Raw genomic sequence first — 21,199 nt, forward strand, 5'->3', positions numbered from 1 at the left:
TAACAGTCTCGACGTTATTAGTAGATTTTTAGATTAATTTTGGTACAACGCCAGAGTTCACGGGGGCACAGCCACATATGAGGTAAAACTGCAAAATGCATTCCTCTAATAACTTTATATCTACATTATCGAACCAAAATCAAATCACGTCAATCTTAGTCATTTTCATTTTTTATATACTTTATAGATTTAAAATGACATAATTTTATACCATAATGCAGTTGTTGTGCAAATACATTAACGCACAATTTTATAAGTCATTAAACAGAACGAAAATAATTTAAAAAAAGCATTTCAGATGTAAATATGATGCCAATATGTCATTATTTTAATTTAATTAATTGATATTAAGCATTTATTTTGGTGTTTTTTACATGAAGTCATGGGGCTCAGATTGTTAGAAATCTAAGTGGGAGTGTCATGTGTCATGGAAAAGACCGTGAAAGCTCTATAATGTTTCTTTTTTAATATCCCGGTATGCACAATGAGCTGTGTGCAATGTGCTCCCTTAAAAATGGTGCATGACGCCCCTGGTAGTTTGTGTTACATTCGTGTTACATTCGCCCCGAAAGGAAAATGTTACTTTTGTTCCGCGTTACCATAGACTGTAAAAAAGATGGACGACGCCTGTTCACTCTCTTCCATTGGTGAAAAGTGAAGCCGCAAGTGTCCCGACATGGCGCTGACATCTTGGGTCTTGAGTCTGCGCACTAGCGATTTCGGGACCAGTCATGCGCACTAGTGAGCAGGAAGGGAAGCCGCGAAGTCAAAACCCCGCCCTCGCTCTCGTAGAATGCACATATCACACGATATCACAGCTGTCAATCATGACGTGACACCACCGTTTTTATATCATTAAATAACTAACTAAACACAAACCTATTTTAAAAACAAACATTTGAATTTACATCAGCGTGATAAAAACTACAGTAAATGACAGAAACCAGCTTCGGAAAAAAGATAATTGAAGTGTAATTAATTTTTTTAGTTGGTCCCAAGTCCCATTGAATAACATGGGGAGGCGGGGTTTATGACCTATACTGGGACCAGTCACTGGGGGGCGATCGAGATGTTTTGGCTTCACTTTTCAGGGCTTGTGCGGCACGCTTGCGCGTTACTTTCACCCCGGTTCCCCCCTATGGTAAGCGTGTGTTAGGGTGTATCCGGCATGTATGATGGATAGATACATTTATATTTCTGCATGGCACTTTTATCCCAAGTGACTTAGAGTGCATTCAAGGTATTCATTTAAGTAAAAAGCATTTTTGTTCACAAACTCTGCTGTTAACGCAATGCTCTTCCAAAAGGAACACTTTGTTGTGTGGTGGTGAGGTTTAAATGCAGACACAGACTCATTAAGGAAAATTGTTTATAAATCAATTTATTTATAAATCATAAATCACCTATAATATAATATGTAACACATTTTGAACAATAATATACTAGTTTAAAATTTAAAAGCTTATTATACACTAACAAATCACCTATAATTTACAATTTTAATGATTTAATATTTATAATTCACTAACAGATTATCCTACTATTTAACAGATTCTTACCTAATATTCTATAATTTACTACCTATAATATACTGTTTTAAAGATAAATACTTAAAATATACAGATTAATACTTAAACTATTTAACTGATTACTACTTATAATAAATTAACTAATTATTATCTTATATACTACAGTAAGTGATCATATTATCATATTTTATTCATTGTCATTTTCAACTGCGTTAATCTCCATTACACGATTATTTTTATGGGTAATGGAGAGTCTCATTGGCAGATGCTTAATAAGATCCGCAAAATTCCCTGAATAAAAACTAGCTGGGACTTCATAAGTTTTGTCGTCCTCTGTCAGGAGTGTGTAGATTCCCTGATCTTCCGTTACTCCAATAACTTCAATCTCCTCCTTCTTAATTTCAGGTTCCTCAATCTGAAGATTAACAAAACAAATGTTGTGTTAGATTTTCTCTAAAAGAAATAAGGTAAGTGTGTGTGTGTGTGTTTGCACATATTTAGTATATTTTTAACATAATATCATTAGTTTTGGTTTGTCTATAAAATCATTATAATTGAATTGTAGATGGATGGACAGACATAGATTTGTAGTGCATAAACAGTAATACCTTGATGGTTGTGTAGGCAGAGGAGTTGAATTTGCCATTTCCTTTTGGAAGAAGACTCGCATGGAGATGGCTTATTTCTATCTGGTCCTCTTCATGGAGATTAGTTAGTGCTTCATCCCTCCACAGAGAAACATCCAGGAGGCTCGCACCACACCGCAACTTCAGATCCAAGATTGGAATCTCAGACCGAGTCATCCTTGGCTTGTGCAACTAAAAAAGTACAGCCCAGTTACACATGTGTTACAGGCTAAAATGCTTTTTAGTGCTTCTGCAGACTACTAAGTGTTATGCATCAATTAATAAGTGAGACGTGGATTGAGAGGCGATAGATAGATAGATAGATAGATAGATAGATAGATAGATAGATAGATAGATAGATAGATAGATAGACTCACTTTTTCCACCTTCCCTTGAAGACTTGAAGGAAAAGATGTCCACCTCCTCCCCAGTCACCAGAGCAGATGGTGGACACAGAGCATCCTTTGCTGCTCTCTCAGCCTCCTCAGGTATGTTTATTGGAGCCGTCCTAAATTTATATTTTCGTTCAAGCAGCAAGTATAGCCGCCCATACCTCTTTGAAATGATGCTTTTCCTGAGTATGTAGGATGCACCCTCCTCAAATTCTGGATCTGGGCCATTTTTCAGTGAGGGCACAAGCTGCAGAGGTTTTATAAGAACTAATCTCTATTTTAGAATTGTGATATGAAAATGAGCTTGCTTTATGACAAACATGTGTTTTAACACATTTTAGGGTTAGTCGCCCTGGTGTGGCATATGGATGTGACATTGTGTGGGTAAGGACAAAAACAGATATCTTAGTAACACCAAAAACAATTAAGTTAAACTTTCTGAAAAAGAGGTAAAGCTGAATCTTCATATTATCACCTTATCTGACTATTGGAGGCAGGACATGATTCCAAGAGGTTTGAGATTGAATAAATTTCCCTCATTTGGCTATGATAATGTGGATTTTAAGGATAAATGGGAAGCAATTCTCAACAAATGCTCCCTAGACTTAATCCTCTTGTTAATTGAAGAAGCCAGAAAACAGAAGTCAGTTTTACAATCCCAGATTGAGGAATTGAAATCTGAGCTCAATCAGACAGAATCAGAGGAACACAGGTTGCCTTTTGAAAATAAATTAAAAGAAGATCTTGATACACTGTCAACAAAACTGAAACAAGGCAAAATATTCAAATTTAAGCGAGACCGTGATGACTACAGTAAGGGCTCTATATACGGCTGGGGTAAGAAGGGACACCTGATAAAAAGAAGAGTCTCTTTTAATCTTCCAAGCACTGATGATGAGGGTGATGGCACTAATGACCATGATAATATTGCTGATGTGTATGGAAGAAATGCTTTTTTGGAATCTCGCCCCAGACAGTACAACCAACAGGAAAACGCAAAGGGGTGGAAAGCGGAGGAACCAACTATCGAGAACCACCAATCACAAGGAGCCGGTTGAAGCATCGGTCGTAATTAATATCTCAGACCTTTCCCTCTCTGATGACTGCATTTCTGTTTTGTCCAAGGGTCTCTCTTTTTCTCCTACATACTCCGGAAGACCATTTGACACCAAAGTGGACCTCTATCGATTCTATAGGAGTTTACATTTGAAGGCCTGGTACTCCCAGAATGCACAGGGTATGGCTACCTACTCAACCACCACGGTAAACTCTCATAACTCTCTAAACCCCATATTGACTACTTTCACTAAAAAGGTATCCTATGAAGTAGATAAGCTTTACAGTAAACAAAAAAAGACCACACATCAAAATCTCACAAAAAATGAATCTCAAGCACTTAAATGGCTTTCGGAGAGAGATGATATAATCATTAAAAGTGCTGATAAGGGTGGTGCTGTCTGTGTGTGGGACAAGAAGAAGTATATTAGTGAAGCTCTTCGCCAACTAGACAATACTCAGTACTACTCAAAGCCCTCGTCCAATCCAATGGACACCATGAGAAGAGAGCTGGGACAATTGCTTGATGAGGCAAAATCACATGACTGGATTACTAAGAAAGAATATGAGTTTTTGCTCTGTCAACACCCACGCTATTCTTCTTTTTATATGCTCCCCAAAGTCCACAAGGATTTGGAAAATCCACCTGGTAGACCAATAATCAGCGGAAATGATTCCATAACAGAACCTGCTTCCAAATTTGTGGATCATTTCATCAAGCCATTTGTTGCAGAGTTGCCTTCTTATATTCAAGATACTACACAGGTTTTAAAGAAAATTGAGCAAATAGGTAACATAGGTTCTTGTATTATGGCTACAATGGATGTGGAGTCTTTATATAGTAATATTGTACATGATGAGGGTCTAGAGGCTTTAAAACACTATCTCTCATCCAGACCTAAACACTTGATGCCTCCCAGTGACTTTATAGTGCAACTTACTGAGTGGACTTTAAAGAACAACATCTTTCTCTTTCAAGATAAATTGTACAGACAAGAAAAAGGGACTGCAATGGGTGCTTGTTTTGCTCCTAATTATGCTAATCTGTTTTTAGGCTTGTGGGAGGAGCGCTATATATTTTCCCAAGATAACCCTTTTAAAGACAAAATCTTGTGGTGGGGTCGATATATTGATGATGTGATCTTGATGTTCTCAGGCTCAGAAAAAGAACTTGTAGACTTTCATGTGTATGTAAACAGCTTAAATGAGAACCTTAAATTTTGTCTGGATTATGATTTACATGCCATCACCTTTCTGGATCTACGAATTTCTAAAGATGATGAGGGATTCTTACATACATCTACTTTTAGAAAGGCAACAGATCGTAATACCTTATTGCATGCAAATAGCTTTCATCCTTCATGGCTCATTGATAACATACCCTTTGGACAGATCCAGAGACTAAGGCGCATATGTGATTCAGATCAGGATTTTCAAAATCAATCTATTGATATGCAGCAGCGTTTTCGACAAAGAGGATATCAAACAAAAACTCTCCTTCAAGCTCATAATAGAGCTCAGTCACTTGAAAGGAAGAGCCTGCTTCAGTCTAGACCAGGGGTGTCAAACATGCGGCCCGCGGGCCGGATACGGCCCGCAAAGGTGTCCAATCCGGCCCGCGTGATGATTTATACAGTATTATTAAATATTAAATACATATTTTAAAAACCCTTTTAGACGGGTGTCTAGTTCGTTTTTAATATGAGAGACTTGCGGAAAGCAGCAAAACGCGGAACATAGACTAAACACGGTGCCCAAAAAACTTGCCGTTTTATTGTTACCGCTCCGCTAAAGATCCACTGATTCCGGTGATCCACTTCGTGTTTTCCCGCCCGCTCCGCAGCATCTCTGTGTCCACTCTCTGCCTGGAGAGCGAACACGACAGTTTCCGAAGTTCGTTGCATTAACAGGTAGATTCATTACATTATATCAGTTGTTAAACCGCAGAATTAGTAATTTGTAAGTATGTTTATGTATTTCTTCCGGTAATGATTTGCTGTCAGTGTTCTAAAAGTGCTAACAACTTAGCAAGCTAACAAAACCAAAATATCCACATTCTTATTTACGTTACAATGCTTGTCTAATCGATTTACTGTTCCTGATCAGATCTAAGTTAATATAAACACTAAATTTGCTGTTGTTGGCACACTTTGTAGACAAAAAATACAAAAAACACCAATGCCTTCACAAAATAACGACAGAGAACGGAAAGAGAGGCTTTTAGCAGCAGTTCAACATTGCAAATATGGATTCAAAGCTCCATCAAGCCAGCAGATAAATCATATTGAATATTTAGCAGATTGTCACACTTTAATTCTTATTATATTTCCTATTATAATCACTTGTCTAAGTTGATGCTAGTAATTTAATACATAATATTTATAATACTTTATTAAAACCATAATAATAGTACCACCCCCCATAGTCCATTTTTTGTTTTGGGCCACTGCCCCATCTAGCATTTTCTAAATGACTGTTCTCATTACAAATATATTCCAAAGAAAAGTGAATGGTTTATAAATAATTTTGGCATCAAGGCAAAAGAAGTTAAATTAAAGCTTTTCAACCTATAAGGCCAGTGGGTTTTGTACAGATGTAAATTTGTGTGTATAATATACAGTATGAGTGTGACCTTATGAAATGTAGTTTTCACAGAGCTGTGTGTTTCTCTGGTTTTCTTGCTAAACAAACTAATTAATTGGTTTGTTAAGTTAATTTTAACACAATTATCAGCACACTAACGTTTAAAAAAATTATCCGGCCCGCACTTCATGGCGTTATTTACCATCCGGCCCACAGCCTAAAATGAGTTTGACACCCCTGGTCTAGACCCAAAGGAGTGTCAACTCAGAAACCTTGTTTTGTCACTTCTTACAGCAAGGAGGCTGTTCAGATTAAACACATTATAAAGAAAAACTGGAACATTATTGAATGTGACCCGACTTTACAAAAAAATTTTCCAGAACCCCCTAGGATTAGCTTTAAGAGGGCCCCCACAATTAAAGACAAGTTAGTAAGAAGTTACCTCCCTGCTCCTAAGCGTGAAACTTGGCTTCGACAACCCAAGGGAAACTTTCCTTGTGGTAATTGCAATTATTGTGTGAATATTGCTAAAACTGACACATTTAAGGATGTTTTCATTAATAAGATCTATACTATTAATAGCTTTATAAATTGCAATACTACCCATGTTGTCTATCGTTTAGAGTGTACTTGTGGCTGTTTTTATGTAGGTCTCACTAAAAGAAGACTAAGAGACAGGATAGCTGAACATAGGTATGCCATCCGGACTGGAAATGTGAATTATCCAATGGCCAAACATTATATAGACGCAAAGCATGGGAGGGATTCGACCTTACGAGTAATTGGCATTGAGGCTATTCGCCTTGATTCCAGGGGTGGGGATATAATTAAACGCCTTAAACAAAGGGAGACATACTGGATTTATTCCTTGAGGGCCACTGATTATCCAGGTCTCAATGAAGATTTTGACCTCTCACCTTTTTTGTAATTGTTGTATCTCAATAGGGACAGTGTATTGTTGCATGTGGATGTTTACTTTGAATGCTATGCATTATATCATATAAATATATTTTTTTTTTCCTCATGCTGTTTTAGAACAATTTAGAATCACGATGGGTAATTAGCCTATTCACATTTATTGATCTTTGTGATATATTGTGTGGAGTACACTAGATGTCTGTATCTTTCCACTTGGAGAGCTTTTACTTGGTCTTGTATTTGTATGGTTTAACCTTTTGATACTAGACAGTATCTGAACTATTGCCTCCAGTGGCCAAAAATTGTGTTGCAAGTGTTAGAGTGGCACACCTGAAATCAATATAATTATAAGTGTTGTGTGAATCTGTCTGTTTGTTACCAACACCCTGATGAAGGCCAGTGGGCCGATACGCGTTGGTGTTTTAATGTTTTAGCCCTTGAATATTAATAAAGGCTTTTTAACTTTTGCATCCTACTGAGTGCCTGGACTTGGAATTTGTTTTTCCAATTCTTTTTCAACAATTAAGTTAATGTTTAATAGTCAATAAAAAATATTCTTACAATGTTCTTTGTATTGTTAAAAGGTTTTTAAGATTATATATATAAAAAAGTTTTTAACTCTTTCTTCGCCACTGACAAGTTTATCTCATCAATTAGTCTAAGAAAAAAACGCTTCCTGCTAATCCATATTTCGGTATTATCCACTAAGGGGCGCTCTTACCCAAGTTATAAAACTGCGAAAATCATAAAAAGTATATCCATAATAATATACTTACATATCAGTAGTCTTTGTAATGGCTCTGTATAAGACTTTCAAAATGGCTTAGAATTTTGGTGTCTACTGTTGACAAACAAATTAAAAAGAAAAATTAGTGTACGTTAATATAACACAGACATTGTACAAAAATAACAATCAGTTGTTTGTTTAAATATTTGTTTGTGTATTACTTTAAGTATTTTTTGTATTGTAATTATTGTTATCAATATTATAATTAGTATTATGTATTAGTAGTAGTATTATTAAAGCAAATGTAAGTTCACTAATAATTCCTCCTGGAATATTCGTCTCTCGCTTTCCCTAAAAGTTCCTGTGAGAGAGGGAGATCGAGCGCTCTAGGCCTGGCAAACTCGATTCCTTTTAAGGATCCGGGTTATTGTGAGTCACTCACTAAAGTGATCCGGGTTGTGTGATTCACTTGAGTCATTTGAGTCAGTATTGCTAAATTGCCAAGGAAACTCAGTACAGACCCACTTGTAACCGGCTGATCCACGCGACTCGAGATTCTCAGAGACGGAAACATTGCAGACTCGCAGACCACATGAGACTCGCTCTACAGATCCCACTAACCGGCTGATTCGCGTGGATCAGCCGGAGCCGGTTAGTGGATCTATAGAGCGACTGAAGTCTCCTCAAAAGCAAATCCATAACAAAAGCCTTTCACTTCTGAAATAAAATGCTTATAGGTTTTAGGTTTGGTGTGAATGGTCGACCATTTAAAAAGAAGCCTAATAACAATAGCATAATAATATAGAGAAAATATAGAAAAGAACTGTCCTGCTTATGTAGCCCCCAGAGTCAGAGAGACAGTTCGCGCAGATCAGCCGGTTACGGATCAGCCGGCGGATCAGCTGGTTACGGATCAGTCGGTTACGAGTTGAGAGACTCTCGAGTCAGAGCAGATTCGCATGTCTCTCGAGTCCGCATTGTTTCCGGCTCTGAGTGAGAATCTCGGGTCAGTTCGCGGCTCGCGCGGATCCACAGGTCTCTCGAGTTTGCAATAGGTGTGTTCGAGATCAGCCGGCGCTGCGCAGACCGATCGGCGAGGTTTGCCGCTTGCAGTCGAGGGAGAAACTGAAGACGGAGCTGTGAAGCCGGACACCTGCTGCTTGCCGTAGTGACGTGTGCGCCGTGTTTCCTTGTTATTAATCGCGAATGAAGTGAATTAGATGCTGAATTTGATAAAAACAAACCTTTTAATAAAAAGTTGCAACCAGAAACATTTTATATCGAATATTTTAATTGCTGCTTATACTGTATACCCGAAAATAACGGGAAACAAGCCTATATTATTAAAATACCAATAGAGTTTGTTATTTTCCTTTTTATTTTATTACACGACAGAATATAACATATTTAAGCATATTAAAGTGTTTTTTCCTGTTTTAAAACATGAATTTATAATGTTTATTAGTGGAACTAAAGGTTGGATTAAACTTGAAACGCACGTGATCGTTGTCATCAGTGAGGCGACCAATCACGTCAAGCTGTTACGTCATTACAACTCCGGGCAGCCGCTCTGGAGAAGCTGCACCGGCTGAGCTAGCCGGCTACTCTCGAAACGCTCTCGCGGTACTTAAAAACCATATGACACAGTCACGTGCATGCAGCGCCAGCTGAAGTCGGACAAACTTACTAACCGGAATGCACTGCTTCAAGTCAGCCGCCGATCGGTCTGCGCAGCGCCGCATGAAGTCGAACACACCTTATGTTTCCGGCTCTGAGTGAGAATCTCGGGTCAATTCGCGGCTCGCACGGATCCGCAGGTCTCTTGAGTTTGCAATGTTTCCGGCTCTGAGTGAGAATCTCGGGTCAGTTCTCGTGCAGATCAGCCGGTTACGAGTGGATCTGTAGTTCGAGCGAAGTCTCATCAATAATGTTGAAAGAGGTTTGTGTGTGTGGTGGCGCTGTTTATGGTTTTAAATTGAATTGTAGTAGGACTCAACTGATCCGGGTTAATGACACTAGAGACTCGCGACTCATGAGTTAATTTAAAGATCCGGGTTAAAGATCCGAGTGAGTCGCGACTCGAACAGGTCTAGAGCGCTCTAGGACAGGCGTGTGACACCTGCTCCCTTTGATGACATACAGGTATAATAATAGTTGGAGTGAATGTAGTTTTATTTGTATATTAATATGAATAACTCTCTCTTCTCTCTCCCTCTGTCTGTTTCTCTCTCTCTCTCTCTCTCTCTCTCTCTCTCTCTCTGTGTGCGTGCGTGCGTGTGTTTGTGTTTGAAGAGCGCTCCCTCCAGCACTCGCATCTCCCTTGCGCAAATGATGCCAAACGAAGATAATTTTTAATTAACGGTCTGAACGAAAAGCCATCATCTGTATGGGACATTTTACAAATTTAGGGAGGGGTCAGTGTACTGTAAAATGCAGCCATATATTTTTATCACATTAATATGTCGACGTGAAGTAAAGAGGCTGATTTTTTTGTAAAAAAAAAAAAAATCCGTGTGGAAATAATTTTTTTTTAGTAATGTAGTTATGATAGTGTTGTTTTTTTATTACTTTTTTATATTGTTACTTTTTTTAGTATGACTATTCATTTTGAAAGTGTTTTGTGTTATTTAGTTAAGTACTTACCTTAATAAGTATAAGCTCCTTCTGCTCCGGTCAGATTGTTGTCCAGAAATGCGCACTGTTGGCATGGATACAACTTAAATAGCGTCTGGCCTCGCGGCTCTTGCACGCGACCATTCTGCTATTTTAGGACTACTGTAGGTCTTAACAATGTACATAATGTTTATATAATTTTTTTTACAGATACATGTTAGAAAATATACCTTTATAAAGGAAAATATGTAACGGTAATTTCTATGCCTAATTGACCTGCCAGACAGAAACTGCACTTTTTCTGACAGTAATAATTTTCTCTATATATATTATTATTATGCTGGAAAATACGTGGGAACTGAAAAGCTGATTTTTGTCTCTTTGATGTGCACAAATAATAAAAATAAAAACAATGCTCCATTTGCTCTGGTTTCCCATTAGCCTATATCGTATGATTAAATTGTTAAAACACACCAAGGGTCATTGAAATATCGCGATATAAATGTTTTATTTTAAACGAGAAAATAAACTATAGTATTAAATAAAGTATAGTATTTTATTTAGTTGCACATTGGCAATACTTGACGTTTTGCGTAAGCAACGTCATTCTGGCTTGATGTTATTCTGCTTTCATCTGGTCCAGCGATTCTCCGTTCAGGTAAGTAATGCAAGAATTGATTTGTGGGGTATGCTATATAATGCAACTTAATATTTCAAAATGTTGTTTGTCTAGACTGGTGATGAAAAGCAATAATCCATGTGAAGATGAGTGTTTGTGGGAAAGATTTTATAACCATTAAAACACGATGTGAAGGAATGCCTATAAAACGACATTACTGAATGACTGAAATTACTGAGAAAACGCCTTCAAAGGGACTTATTGCTTGTATTAAATATTACGATATGCGCAAGTTTTCAATAAATAAACACATCAATGTAAAAGAATAATTTATTAATCACAAATACAAAGCAATACACATCTCATTTATGTTTTGAACGGTTGCCAAGCAACTTGGAGACTAATTAATACAGCAGCCCTAATACTTATGTAATGAGCTTATCTGTGTTTATTGACCACTAAATGTATCTTTTTTACACATTTAAACTAAACTACTAACTATATGTACTATATTTACAATTTTATATTTTTCCCAAGGTTATTCATGCAAGTAAACAGTATAGATTGACTTTAATCTTGTTCTCCCTTTTTTGTTTTTCTGTAAATCTGTTACATCTGCAATTTTTGTTGGTCAGATCACTGCATCCTCTGCCGTAAGTAATATTATGATGTTTTAATGTTTTAATTAAAAAAAAACTTGTCATAACTCAAAGGGGACAAATATGGTCCCCACATTCTTAAATACTTTCAAACGGCACACATTACCATATATAACCTGCACATCTGTTTTTTACACATCTGGTTTTGGCGCCACCTACTGCATTTTTGCGGCTGTACAGTATGATTGACTGAATTGTCTAAAACAACATCGTTTATTGAGAGTTACTTTCATGAAAAAATGTCTACTATTTGGGACAATACAGTAATAGAAATCACAACAGCATATTTTACAAGCTTTAATTATTCTTTCTCCTTTGCTAAGTGTTTAACATAAGCATAAAATGTGTGTATGGTAGATCTTTTTTTTGTTAATTTATAGGATTGTGTGTTGTGTTCCACTACCTTCTCCCAACTGTCAACTGCCAACAGCAGCAAGTGTTCCCATTACCACCACCAATAATAACAGGGTAATTGTAGCATAATTGTTGAAAATGTTACCGTCATACAGTCAACAGAAACAAATCTGTCACTATAATAATGGTTTATTTTTTTTTCAGAGGTGACATCACTGCTTTGGCATTGCTCTATGTAAGTAACCTCCTAAAATCACTGTAGTACAAGTCATTAGTCATTTCTGTCTTAGCATAATAATCTATCTACACTTACATGTTATCTTCATTAACACCAGTGCTAGTTAATGAGTGATAAAACACATGTTGATATTGATACATATTGGACCAAAACAGCTTGATTTATCCTAACATTGACTTAATAATAATTATTAAAAAAAATTGATTCTTCAGTTTGTATTCAACTCAGTTCACCGTCAGTTGAGTAAGTAATGCTTTAAACATTATTTATGTAAATGATTAATATGGTATTGTTTAATGTTTCTGTTGCTTTTGTTCCTGTAAATGTATCTTTTTTTCGATAAAAATTATATAAATAATTGAATCATTTTTAGGGCAGGTAATTAAGTGATTTAAAATTAAGCATGGCAATTTGCATTTAACAATGTGACTGACTTAATTTTTTTTCTCTGTGTGGCTCTGTCATTACCTGTCCTGTCCTGTCCTATCCATATCTTTATATTATTCATTTACATGCCTTTATCTTGCTTATTAACTAGGGCTGCACGATTTGGGCAATTTTTCCCATTGCGGTTATTCGTGCTAATATTGCGATGTGCGATTGCGATTACAATAAATTGTATCATGACTCAACTTGATTGGTTTTAAGGAAAATCCACACACAGTTTAGTGATAATGCAAAAATGTGTATTTGTAAAACTAGAAATGTTTTCGTATTGCCACATGATGTAGCAACTGCTCAGTGTCAGTAATCCTAAATCCAAAATACTGCCATACAACAGACGTAGAGTTTTTTTTTTAGCTACCAGATCACTGGGTCAACCTCCTCTGCATCCATCTTCGCTCTGGTATTTCCACGCTGCGCACACACAAGTGACAACACACACCACACACGTGCATGCCACACATGCACTGCCTTTTTTGTTCGTTTTTCTTTCTTTTTTAAACAGCAAGGAAAATCATCAAACTGTTATCAGAAAGTTTGTGTTAACAAGTCCACACATGTATTTATTTAATATAATTGCAACATTTTGCTGTCATATAATTGCACAGGCTGACATCGCGATTGCGATTGCGATGCGATTAATTGTGCAGCACTATTATAAACCTAAACAAATGCATCTTACATCCTTTCTCTTCCACTAGACGGCCATGCACATGAAATGCCGCTGCACTGCTTGCTGCTTTGCTTGTTCTTATTAATATATTCAATTTTAATATTTCTGTTCTATTTCTTTTTTTAATATATATTTAAAATAATTTATAAATTTGTTCTTATATTTGCTACATATTTATTCTATTTACTACAGTTCTATTTACCATTTTCTTTTACTATATTTACTACAGTTCTTATATTTACTACATTTTACTATATTTACAGTTCTTATATTTACTACATTTTACTATATTTACCGTTTTTATATTTACTACATTTTACTATATTTACAGTTCTTATATTTACTACATTTTACTATATTTACAGTTCTTATATTTACTACATTTTACTATATTTACTGTTTTTATATTTACTACATATTTACTTTATTTACAGTTCTTATATTTACTAAATTTTACTATATTTACAGTTCTTATATTTACTACATTTTACTATATTTACTACAGTTCTTATATTTACTCTATTTTACTATATTTACTACAGTTCTTATATTTACTACATTTTTACTATACATACACTACAGTTCTAATATTTACTAAATATTTACTATATATACACTACAGTTCTTATATTTACTACATTTTTACTATTTTCTCATTTTTTAAGTAAATTCTTATATATACATTTACTATAGGATATTTCATTTAACATTTTGGCTTAATTTAACTGATAATATTCCTGTCCTTCTTAAACAATCATTTGTTTATTGAATTGTTCTTATAACATTACTACATCTTTACCATATTTACTACAGTTCTTATATTTACTTTTTACTATAGGATTCTTTGTGACAATTATTTAACTTTTTTGGCATAACTGATATATTATTAGTTAGAATTGTTCAGTTCAATTTCTTTTATTAATATATATATATTTGAAAGTAATTTATTTATTTATTAAACTGTTCTTATATTTATTACATTTACTGAGTGTTGAAACAGCACCATGCCAAGGAAGGGAAAGAGGAGTGAATCTCAGAAACAGCACAGAAAGCTAGAAGTTTAATTTGGCACCAACAACCGTACCAACACTGTATCAGGTATGAATGAAGCAAACCCATATGTTCTGTCTGTTGTAGCATCTCATTGTCAAAGTGATCCAAGGTACAACATTTACTCCAGAGGTCGTCAGTGTACATGCAACTCTTTAATGTTCCTAGCTGCACATAATGAACATAATGATCTACACAGTTTCGATCTAGGTTGTATTTTACAGAAAGGTGATGCAGTTTACACTAGTGTCAAACAATCACTCCAGAGCAATGGACATTTTGTGGATAGTTTTTTAAATTTTGACGAGCTACCGAACCAAATTGAGACAAACTTGTGCTGCTATAATCAGGGGCGCCGCTAGCAATTTTGGGCCCTATGAAAAAATAGGGGGTCAGGCCCCCCATACCCATTTCGTACCAAACATACAATCCAACCTACTGTAGCTATTCAAAATCTTTGTCTGTAATTTAATAATACAGAACTATTTATTTTGCTATTGTTTTGACCACAGTTATCAGTATTTATAGACACCTACAATGTCTGCAGCTAAGATAATTTATTGTGCAATGCAAATTTAATTGAAAAATACAGTACATTAAATCAAATATTCAGAGAAAATGCAACATTCTTAAAGATTAAAGATAAATGTGACCATGCCTGTGAAAACCCAGCTGAAGTATTTCTTTGTGATTTACTGTTTTCCACATAAAATCATCCTATATAATGTAAAGAACATTTGTGAAAATATAAACTTGATATCTTTAATGTTGACTGAGTAATGTCATATCAGCGATTGAAATCATAGTGAAATGAATGCTTGAAATTAAACTGTGATGCTTTCTATCTCACAATAAGATTTGAGGCTTTAGTCTGATTTTCAGAGACAGTCTTAGTGACATACTGTATACTTGAGCTGTTACACACGAGACATTGTAACATTTAAAAATGGTGAACAACAACAATGCATCTTTTTTCTATGTACATTCTGCCTGAAATAATACTGGGTCAACAATGCTTGACCAAAGCGGCGTGGTGAGCTTGAACCTGCTTACATTACGAGGCATTTTTTGGACCCAACATTCAATAAGAAAATTCAACTGCAGTAGCCACCGTTCAACCTGAAGATGGCAGCACTCAGACGTTTTTACACCAGTATTGAAACACTTTATATCCAAATGTCAAAAAACTTACTAAAATCAATGAACAGCACTAATAAAACCCCATTCTTACAGATCATTAACTAAAAAAAGTTGGTTTAGGGTTTAGTTACTCTTTAAGAAAACAGCTATACTGTTATTAAATGATTCTAAAAAAAAGACTGTTCAGACTGTTTTTTAATCAACGGGGCTCTAAAATGAAATGAATGACAACTATAGCAGATTACGACATAGATTTCCATTGATTACTTAACCCTGTTGCAAGTTGAGAAGCTTTAATATACATAATTTGACTAGTTTAGCCTTAGTTGCATTTCAGTTTTATCACAACCAACTCGATTTAAGACTGCATAAAAATCCTTTCTTTGCATATTGCGTTACAAAACAAAACAGTGTGTAGCCGATCATATTTCTAGTTTATGTTAATTTGCTTATACGGGCTAAGTTAATTTAAACAGCTTATAAGGGCTGACTTCGCGTTAGAATCATAACACAAAACAGGGAACGTAAATCCCCTTGTGTTTTTTTAAACTGGGGTGAACAGAGCGAAGACTTTACAGTGGAAAGAAAACTGCATTGTATTGATCCAGCGTCACATTGTGTAAACTGCATTTATAGTAAGGAAGTGCACATATGCAGATATCATAGGAAATAGCAGTAAATACACACACCTTGTTCTCTTCTGAAGTTCACGCGCGCTGTGAGACCGTGGATTGAAGACGGCGCTAAAACGCAGAGTAAAGACGGGGCGGAGCTAAGAGGGCTCAGCTTAAGGGGGTTGCGTGTGCGGCACAGTCCTTGGCTGGGGCCCTCAAAAGTTCATGGGCCCTTAGAATCGTCCTAACTTTTCCCCCCTTTACGGCGCCCCTGGCTATAATGTCCTTAAACATAGCCAGATGTTTGGATTTCTGAATGATAGACCTGAATTAAGTGGGTATGAAAATCTAGAGAATACTCTGCAATGTCTTAGAAGTGGTGTTAGAGATATGTTGTTCCTATGTGAAGATTCTGTGTTGCTGTGTTCAGAGATCGCTCAGGGAGGTTTGGTTATTTTGATTGAGAAAAAAGATTAATCTAATTAGTAAATACAAGGACAATGAACAACACAGGGAGAGAAAAAAAGTGTATATTATTAGAAAATACCATAATAATGAACAATACAGGCAAAGGCACAAGGATTTTTTAAATGCCAAATACAGGGATGATGAACCATTCAGGCAAAGGCAAAAGGATTATATCATTGAAAAATACAAAGATGATCAATTCAGGCAAAGGCAAAAGGACTATTATTCAAACAGGTGCAAAAATGATGTGTCCTTTTATGAACAAAAGAAGAAAATATTTAGACAACTTTATCATCATGATCAACAATTTAGGACTCGTCAGAAAGAGTATTGTTTATTTAAATCTCAAAACAGAATATTTGCACTTAAGGTTCTTCACAAGATACAGTGTGCTCGAGGCATTCAAAACAAATATAAAAAATATAATCATATGCGCCAGCAGATAGAAATGTGGCAAAATAGGCAGCCTGGTGAAAAACAGAAACCAGAGGTATTAAAGGCATTAAATATTTTTAGAGATATTATAAAACAAGGACCAACATATGTCTGCACATGCTGTGCAAGAGCGCTCTTCTCAATCAAGTGCGTAAATGTGTTTGTGAACGCTATCAAAAAAATCCGACAGTTGTTTTACTTTGCTTGACTGGCAACTATATTCACATTTGCTCTGATTGTCCTAACCAATGTGTTTTTGAAGAAAGTAACACAGAATGGATCTGTCATTTCTGCCACACAACACTTTTGAGAGGTGCGATGCCAGAAATTGCTGTAGCCAATCAGCTTCAGTTTAGTCCTATTCCTCCAGAACTCTGCGATTTAAATATTCTTGAAAGACATGTTATTGCAAAGTACATTCCCTTTGCTAAAATGTTAACACTTCCCAAAGGCCTACAAAGAGCTATAAAAGGAGCTGTAATTTCTGTGGCATCTGAAGTTGAAACAACTGTAAATTGTTTGCCCAGACCAAGAAGTGAATCACAACTGCTTACAGTGAAATTGAAAAGACGTCTCTGTTACCAGGGACACTATCAGTTCCAAACAATGAATATGCACAAAGTTTTATCTGCTTTAAGAAGACTAAAAGAAATCCATTTAGAATACAAAACGATTCATATTAATGAAGCACTCTCAGCTGATGAATTGTTTAATGAACATGAGCAGTCTTCAAATGACACCACTGTGCCAGATGAGGAAATGGATACTGAGAACACTGAAGAACAGAGCAATAATAATGAACACAATGATTTAAGTGAAGACATTACTACAGAACAGAACTCAGAAGGACTTGCTTTGGACACATGTCTACAGCCCCCTGATCTTGCCCAGCAGTTCTTGTCTTACGATGATGGAATATTCTGCATTGCTCCAGCAGAGAGAAACAGTCCTGTAACAGTCCAGGCTTGAGTCTATGGCATTTCCAGTGCAATTTCCTGATGGTAAGAACACATTAGATGAGCCTGACAGAGTGAAACATGTCTCCCCCAGCAGATACTTCAACACACGACTATTCTCTGTTGATAATCGTTGCGCCAAGGATACAAACTACATTTTCTTGGCCCAGTTTGTGACAGAAATGCACATGGCCACATCTAGCATGTCCATCCAACTTAGGAAAGCCAAACCCATGACACGTGATGGTCGTAGAATAAATTGTTCAATGCTGCAGGACAATCATGAATTACAAAAGCTTGTTCAAAATAAAGATGCTACAAGGTTTATGCAACCTCTGCGTGGGACTCCAGCATACTGGGAGAAAACTCTGCGGGATTTGTTTGCTATGCTAAGACAGTTGGGCACTCCTACATTTTTCTGTACATTTGAAGAGCTCTTTTCCAAAACGCTATAAATCCATTTCAATAGTTTTCAGAAAAAGTAAATTTTTTACCTAGACCCACACATTTTGTGAATATTCAATTTATGCTGTTATAATGGATTTTTTGCTCAATCGGAACATGTTGAATAATGATTATTAAATCAAACAACAATATTGTTGATTATAAGTTTTTCAAAACGCTATAAATCCATATATTTTTTCCATAAATGTATGTTTTTACTTTAAGAACAAAACAAAAAAAATAACAGAATATGCAACATATACTCAGGGACTGAGTAAAGTAAATTATTCAGATTGTGATATACATTGGAGCCAGTATGAAATAAACAGAATTACACATAACTAACTTGCTATTACTCCCTCCACCATTTCAGTTTTCTCCTTAGCAGGGCATTAGGAACCCCTTTTGCTTGATATATTTCACCTCTCTCTCTCTCTCTCTCTCTCTCTCTCTCTCTCTCTCGTCTACACACAGTTGTATTAACCTCACACGCACACACAGCGAGCTCCCCTCGATCTGCTCTCAATGACATACCATGTAACAACGCGCTCATAATGTCCAATCCAAAAAGCAAAACTTTACAGATGTCACTGCATTGTGCACCACCCACATTTTGTACTTTTGCACGACATTGGTCAATGTATCAAACGCCAGTCTGTCTATGAGCAGGCTATCGAACTATTCAGTACTTTTCATGTTACGTTAGCAGGCTTCTTCACCGGAAAAAAACTTTATCGCAAACGTACAAAACGGTATTAAACGAGCCAGTTCTGAAACGAAAGTTGTACATACCAAACACTTTGATGAAGATCGCCTTGCAAACGGGTACCTTCTCCGGGTGCATAACATGACATTAATCCTCATTTTGAGTAATGAATGAACATAAACAAACATCTGTTCACAGCGCCGCCATTGGATTGCGTCGAACGCTCATCGAGTTCTGATTGGTCGAGAGGATAAATCGGGTTTAGGCTAAAAATAGGCTCGGCGCTTATCGCGTTTTGGAAAAGAACGGCATCTTGTACCTACATTTTAACAAGGAAATGTAATGATTTGACATAAAACATTCATGGAGCAGTGAATAGGTTCAGTACACAGCCAAATGACATGACAAACTCATTTTTTTTTAAAATGGCGTTTATCGCGTTTTGGAAAAGAGCTCTTCATTTAGTGCTGCTGAGATGAGATGGCCTGAAGTGATAACAGCTATTAAAGCACAACAAGGAAAAACTATAAACTTCTCAGAATTAGACTGGATAGAAAAATGTGAAATCCTCAGAAGTAATCCAGTCAAAGCCATGGGTATGTTTGAAAAAATAGTTGAAGCCTTAATGAGGGATCTAATCATGTCACCTGCTCAACCCATTGGTGAGGTAGTTGACTTTTTTTACAGAGTAGAGTTTCAACAACGTGGCTCTCCACACATTCATTGCTTATTCTGGGTGAAAGATGCTCCAGAATTTGAAAAAGATCAAGATCAAGATGTATGCAATTTTGTTGATAAATACATCTCATGCAAATTACCAGACCCAAACAAAGACCCAGAACTAGTGATGGGAAGTTCGGATCATTTTTCTGATTCGGATCTTTGAATCTCGTTCATCAAAATGAACGAATCTTTTTTTGAGTCATTTCGTTCATTTAAAATATGATTACCTATAATTTCACAAATTACCCCAAAATAACCACTTATGCAAACAAATATGACATTTCTAACAAGTTATGAGAAATAAAAATCCTTATTTCATTATTTCTTGACACAAGCTCTGAAACATACACAAGAGATAGAAATTATTAGCTTACACCTAAGTCAGCCCTCGTGTACAAGTCATGGTAATGCAGCCAAAGCCAAAATATAAGTTTTTCACATTTGTACGCCTCCTCTCGTGTCTAACTTACAGATGTTAGTTGTCAACTCGTCACTGTCTTACTGACTCTCTGTGTTCGGCCAGGCTGTGCTGTATGATATACAGCAGAGGTCCCCAACCACCGGGTCGCGTCCCAGTACTGGGTCGTGGACAAGTTGCCACCGGGTCGCAAGAACGTCACGAAAAAATGTGTATAATAGCCACGTAATAGCATAATCGGGTATTTTGTACTGTAAGAGCTGACTTCAAATAACATCAATAATTTCCACTTTTGAACAGAGCTGCGCTCTCTCTCTTTTTCTCCGCCTCTCTCTCTCTACCAGCGCATCAGCGATCACATTGCTGTCATTAGAGTTTGAGCATACAGTACTTCTAAACATATGCGGAGACGTTCAAATGTGTGACAGCGCAAATGACTGAAAAGTAATTATTTTATTCTTCTTTAAAACAACTTCAGAATTATCCATCGATCGTAGCACCATGATCAAAATAAACTATTAGGCTAATAATATTTTAACGGCTACACTTTTAACGTAGGTTTGAAAGGAACCTAAACTTGTCAATCATCATTAATCATGGTAAACGTGAGTTTCCGTGCCTCTGCGCCCATGCAGCCGCAATTCTTCTGGCATCTCTCCTCCTTCACTGCATTTTCTTCTCTTCTGTTACTTGGAATTGGGTCTCGAGCCCGACCAAGATTCGAGCTGCCTTCGAGAACAGCAAGCCAAGTTCGTTTAGGTTCCATTAATTATTAAGACTAAATGGGCAGGCAAACTAAAAACAATGAAAGTAA

The sequence above is a fragment of the Paramisgurnus dabryanus genome, chromosome 11 (assembly GCF_030506205.2).
Source record: "Paramisgurnus dabryanus chromosome 11, PD_genome_1.1, whole genome shotgun sequence".
NCBI lineage: Eukaryota > Metazoa > Chordata > Actinopteri > Cypriniformes > Cobitidae > Paramisgurnus > Paramisgurnus dabryanus.